Source organism: Oncorhynchus nerka, linkage group LG24 (genome assembly GCF_034236695.1).
Source record: "Oncorhynchus nerka isolate Pitt River linkage group LG24, Oner_Uvic_2.0, whole genome shotgun sequence".
NCBI lineage: Eukaryota > Metazoa > Chordata > Actinopteri > Salmoniformes > Salmonidae > Oncorhynchus > Oncorhynchus nerka.
In genome coordinates this window covers 29499362-29505361 of record NC_088419.1, presented here as the reverse complement: position 1 = coordinate 29505361, position 6000 = coordinate 29499362, and the positions used below count along the sequence as shown (strand labels likewise).

Below are 6000 nucleotides of genomic sequence, written 5' to 3'. Positions count from 1 at the left end.
TAGCTGAGCCTCAGGGTTTTCAAGTCGGTCCAGTAACTCCCTCCATTTTCTTTTTGACTTCACACCCCTTAGGCACGAAGCAGCAGCTGTAGAATTGTTAGGATTCATTAGCAGACTCTCTCTTGTTAGCTCCCTCTCGAACCCTTCTGTCTTCACAAGTAGCATTAGTTCTTTATTAGGCAGAATATTTTTATGAGGAGAGGATGAGGGATTAAGTCCAAGGCAAGCAGCTGGTCTGGTCAGGCCTGTTTGTGGTGTCAATCCCCCTCAACTCTGGATGTGTACAGAATGTGGCTTTATGTATTATTAGGTTAAGAAAGATAAGTCCTCCCTCAGTTGTTTATCTCACAGGTTTGAGGCCAAATAATGGAAGCAATTATTGGGTATTTGTTCTACTTTCTACGCAAGAAGTGTGAAAATGGGTGTGAGTAATGCAACGTCTACATACCTGAGAGTAGATGTGATGTTAAAGTTAAGATACTTAATGACTTGAATTCATTGATGTCATGGATGAGTAAGAAATTCAACAACAACAGTACATGCGCTACCCACCTGTGGAATATGAATGATTTTGATGATGATGCTCGTCAAACAGCCAAAAGTGCCTCCTCTAAAATATCTATACATCTATACCACAACAGCTGTATTCATCTCAGCAAGCTGAATGTGTGTGTGTGTGTGTGTGTGTGTGTGTGTGTGTGTGTGTGTGTGTGTGTGTGTGTGTGTGTGTGTGTGTGTGTGTGTGTGTGTGTGTGTGTGTGTGTGTGTGTGTGTGTGTGTGTGTGTGTGTGTTCTGTTCTGTTCTGTGTCTCTGCAGCTGTATTTCCTTGGCTACATCTTGTCTTTGTCATGCTACAATAGACTGAGCATGTAGCTTGCAGCCCTTCCCCTTCCTCCCTGTGTTGTGCATACATGCTTTGTGGGCTGTTAGGGCAAACACTCTGCAGCTGGCCAGACCTTTGACAGAAGTGACAAGTTAAAGTAAGTGAGCTTGCAAAACAAACAAAGATCCCAGGTGCTATTTTTGCCGTAAAAAATTCTGTCTTTGCTTGGGTTATGATAGTGTAATGCAATCGTCAGCATGTGTGGGTGTATGGAGCAGTCATGTCAAAAGTGGTTTGAGTTACAACAGTTCATAACTGCATGTTATGTTTGTTGACAGATATGTTGGGGTTGTTTGTTCACTCGTGTCATGGACCAAAACTATTATAGTTTCTTTGATGGCTAGATATAATGCACTTAGCAGAGATTTTTATACAAACATATGTTCAGTGAAGGAATGAAACCCACCCCACTGGGCAAAAGTTGGTTGAATCAACCTTGTTTCAACGTTATTTGAACAAAGTAAGTAAATGTGATGATGTTGAATCAACGTGGAGCAAATGTTTGTTTTTTCCTAAATCCAATGACATGGTGATTTTTTGTTGTTGATTTTTACATTGAATTCCCTTTAGTTGACAAGTCATCCAAATGTTTTTTTTTAAATAGACGTTGAGCTGGCATCTGTGTCCAATGGGACATCCCTGGTGTTGCCAGCACCTTAACCAAACCTACATTAGTGGTGTTGCCAAGACCATGATCAAACCCACTGAGCCATCAGATAACTTGCTGAATTGCATTCTGGCTGCTTGTTGTTCCAACACTGCTGAGAGATTTACTTAGCCTAGAGAGTCAGGGCCCTGCTGACTGTGTAGAGAGTTTGACCTATCAAAATGGCGTACTGGTCTGCAGGGGTGTCTCTATACCCTCACTCTGAAGTAGTCTACCTACCTGTTAACTCACACGTACTGGAAAATACAAGTCCTATTCAAATGTTTACCTGGAGCTGACTCTGCAAGTAGCACTGCTGGGTGAATTAAATAGTCATAGTCAATCGATTAATAATATAACAATATGTTTATCTTTAATTTACAATATGTAGAGTCTATGAGAATAGAAGGGTTCAGAACATTAAGGAAACATCACAGTACAGTTGAAAAATAAATGGCAAATAGAAATCAAAAACTGGATGGTGTTCAGAGCTAGATAGGAGGGGTTGAGTGGAGCTGAAGGGTGGGACTAAAAACAAACAAAGATAACTACTGTAAACTATACGTGTCCGTAAAATGTATATAGCACGAAGTAGAAGCCTAAGAGTTGTTATCCATTAGTTACTCCAATTACGGGAGGGATGGTAAGGTTAGGGGAAAATAATAAAGGAAAATATATTAAAATATATATACAGTGCCTACGGACAATATTCAGACCCCTTGACTTTTTCCACATATTGTTCCGTTACAGCCTTATTATAAAATTGATTAAAAAATAGAAAACAATAATCGAAATTCAATACTCCATAATGACAAAGCAAAAAGAGGTATTATGGAAATTAAATACAGAAATACTTTATTTACATAAGTATTCAGACCCTTTGCTATGAGACTCGAAATTGAGCTCAGTTGCATCCTGTTTACGTTGATCATCCTTGAGATCTTTCTCAAACTTAATTGGTGTCCACCTGTGGTAAATGTAATTGATTGGACATGATTTGGAAAGGCACAGACCTGTCTATAAGAGATCAGAACAAAAACCAAGCCATGAGGTCAAAGTGATTGTCCGTAGAGCTCCGAGACAGGATTGTGTCACGGCACAGGTCTGGGGAGGGTACCAAAAAAATTCTGCAGGTCCCCAAGAACACAGTGGCCTCCATCATTCTTAAATGGAAACAGTTTGGAACCACCAAGAGTCTTCCTAAAGCTGGCCGCCCAGCCAAACTGAGCAATCAGAGGAGAAGGGCCTTGGTCAGGGAGGTGACCAAGAACCCGATGGGAACTCTGACAGAGTTCTAGAGTTCCTCTGTGGAGATGTGTTGGGAAAGTTATGATTAAATGACTGAACAAATCATTTTAAATGGAACTGTAACTAAGTAAACTTATACTCTGTTTTATTATATCTGATTAACAATATGAGTTCATACGATGGGATTGTGTGACACAGACAAGGAGTAATTAAAGTTAATGAACACCATTCCAACTAGGAAGAAACGAATGGGTTGTGGACTGTGTAAACAGATAAGGTCGTTAACCTATGGTTGAACCTACGGAACTGAGCTCTGGGTTTTTTAGATAAGATAGTGAGTGCATTCCAAAGTTTTCTGTTAATTAGAACTGTCAGCTCAAGGGTGATCGATAATGTTGAGTGGTCAAAAGTTACCTGGGAGTGTGTTAGTAAGTTAGAATGAACTTTTCACCTCACTTTGTCCCGGTCGAGAGGAGGGGATTCTGTTAAAACAATGAAATTACGTCATGATTTGTATATAAACTGTTGCTCGTGGTGAAGTGGCAGCGCGCTCCGAGAATACATTCTGTTACCTATTATTGAAAAGACTGGTCTCCGTCTATTTTATGCAAACAAATTCTCATAAAATAGATTAAGGGTTTTCAATTAATGAAAACACATTGGCATCATTAAATTACAGTAACAAGATGGGATAACTTTCCAGAAGGACAACCATCTCTGCAGCACTCCACCAATCAGGCCTTTATGGTAGTGGCCAGACGGAAGCTACTCCTCAGTAAAAGGCACATGACAGCCCACTTGGAGTTTGCCAAAAGGCACCTAAAGACTCTCAGACCATGAGAACCAAGATTCTCTGGTCTGATGAAAACAAGATTGAACTCTTTTACCTGAATGCCAAGCGTCACTTCTGGAGGAAACCTGACACCATCCCTACTGTGAAGCATGCTGGTGGCGGCATCATGCTCTGGGGATGTTTTTCAGTGGCAGGGACTGGGAGACTAGTCACGATCGAGGCAAAGATGAACGGAGCAAAGTACAGAGAGATCCTTGATGAAAACCTTCTTCAGCACGCTCAGGATCTCAGACTGGGGTGACGGTTTACCTTCCAACAGGACAACGACCCTAAGCACACAACCAAGACAACGCAGGAGTGGCTTCTGGACAAGTCTCGGAATGTCATTGAGTGGCCCAGCTAGAGCCCGGACTTGAACCCGATCTAACGTCTCTGGAGTGACCTGAAAATGGCTGTGCAGCAATGCTCCTCATCCAACCTGACAGAGCTTGAGAGAATCTACAGAAAAGAATGGGAGAAACTCCCCAAATACGTGTGCCAAGCTTGTGTCATACCCAAGAAGACTCGAGGCTGTAATCGCTGCCAAAGGTTCTTCAACAAATTACTGAGTAAATGGTCTGAATACTTATGTAAATGTGATATTTAATTTGTTTATTTTTGAACTATTGACTGCGCCGATTGCTTTGGCCTCTTTGAGATGCTTTATCCAGCATGGTAACTAACCTTTTACTGCAGTGAGCTAAATCAGAGTGTTTCTTGGTAGTCTTGAAACCAAAGTATACAGCTCACACACATTGCTATGGGCTTAAACAAATAACTCACCTGTAGCATTTAATAAGAGATAGAGTTGACATGTATTACATTTTGAGTTTGCATCCCAATGTTACACTTGATATAGATCACAGAAGACTGAAATATAACTAAACTGTTTAACAGAGAAGCACCTGATTTTCTGTGGTAAAAAAAAAGAAGTGTATTAATTATAAAATTATGAAAAATATGAATAGCATTCCACCCGAGGCCACTAGGTCATTTGACTGAGGGAAAGGGCTACGAAAGCTGTGATTAACTGAGATGTAATCTCACTAATTGACCCACTGTCTCCATATGTAATATGCATAATTTATCATCCAGACATGAAGGCATTAACCTTATCAGTCCCAGGAAATCCCACAGTGAAAAAAAACTGAAATTCATTCATCTGCTTGCTCTGCCCTCATATTTAACCTCACATGGAGGTGTTTCACCAATTTATTTTCAGGACAAGTAGAACACAAAACAATTTGACATAAGCAACTGCATTCATGAGTTTTATTGACAAATGTCAATAGAAAAACGAGATCCACCAAACAAAAAAACGGGGGGAAAAATGCATTTCTAAAAATCCTGTAAGTACGAAAATTGTTTGCTAATTGGGAAAGTAATATCCAACTAGTCAGTGACAACTGTGTAGAGTTTGGAGTTTGTGTCAGTAACTATGTGAGCTTATTACAGTATTATAGACACTATGGACATTTTCACAAATGGAATTCAGTATCCTGGTTCGGTTTCCTGGAGCGATTGTGAGAATTCTACAGAAAGGTTTTGCTTACACAAGACCTGAATATAACCGTTTCAGGGTACAATTAGCAAGATGCACATTCTATTTGATGTTAGCGAGCTAGCTTGTTTACAAAAGGCAAAAAAGTACAATGCCGCATCTCAACCTGGTACACTGGTCCTACTCACACAGGTCCAGGATTAGTTTCAGCTAGGGTTAGTTTGCTTTTCACATATGCTTTATAGCGCAGATCAGGGTACCAAATGCTCCAGGATCCAGATCATAAGGGGATATGTGAAAGCCCCCTATGTCCTGGTTTCTCTATGATCTTCTACAGGGCATTAGGAATGTATTCAGACTCCTTCAATTCTTCCACATTTTGTTATGTTACAGCCTTAATTCTAAAATGGATTCAATAAAATGTTTTCCTCGTCAATCTACTCACAATAACCCATAATGACAAAGCGAAAACAGGTTTGTAGAATCTTTTAAATTTACATAAGTATTCAGACACTTTGATAGAGTGCCTTCGGAAAGTATTCAGACCCTTTGACTTTTCACACATTTTATTCTAAAATTGATTAAATAAATGAAAATCCTCTGCAACACCAACCTCTGCAACCGGATCCTGAACTCCCGGATGGGCCGACCCCCAGGTGGTAAGGGTAGGTAACAACACATCCGACACGCTGATCCCCCTCAGGGGGGCGTGCTCAGTCCCCTCCTGCACTCCCTGTTCACTCATGACTGCATGGCCAGGCACAACTCCAACACCATCATTATGTTTGCTGATGAAACAACAGTGGTAAGCCTGATCACGACAACGATGAGACAGCCTATAGGGAGGAGGTCAGAGACCTGACCATGTGGTGGAAGGACAACAACCTCT

The 6000-nt window shown here is 40.7% G+C and overlaps 1 long non-coding RNA gene across 1 annotated transcript in view; it reads left to right on the top strand.

The window, feature by feature from the left end:
* Positions 1–925: 925 nt before the first annotated feature.
* LOC115107810 (uncharacterized) overlaps positions 926–6000 on the top strand; it is a 30257-nt gene continuing 25182 nt past the window's right edge. Inside the window, exon 1 of the long non-coding RNA XR_003860269.2 lies at positions 926–981. This is a non-coding gene — a long non-coding RNA (uncharacterized LOC115107810). The remainder of the gene's footprint in view (positions 982–6000) is intronic.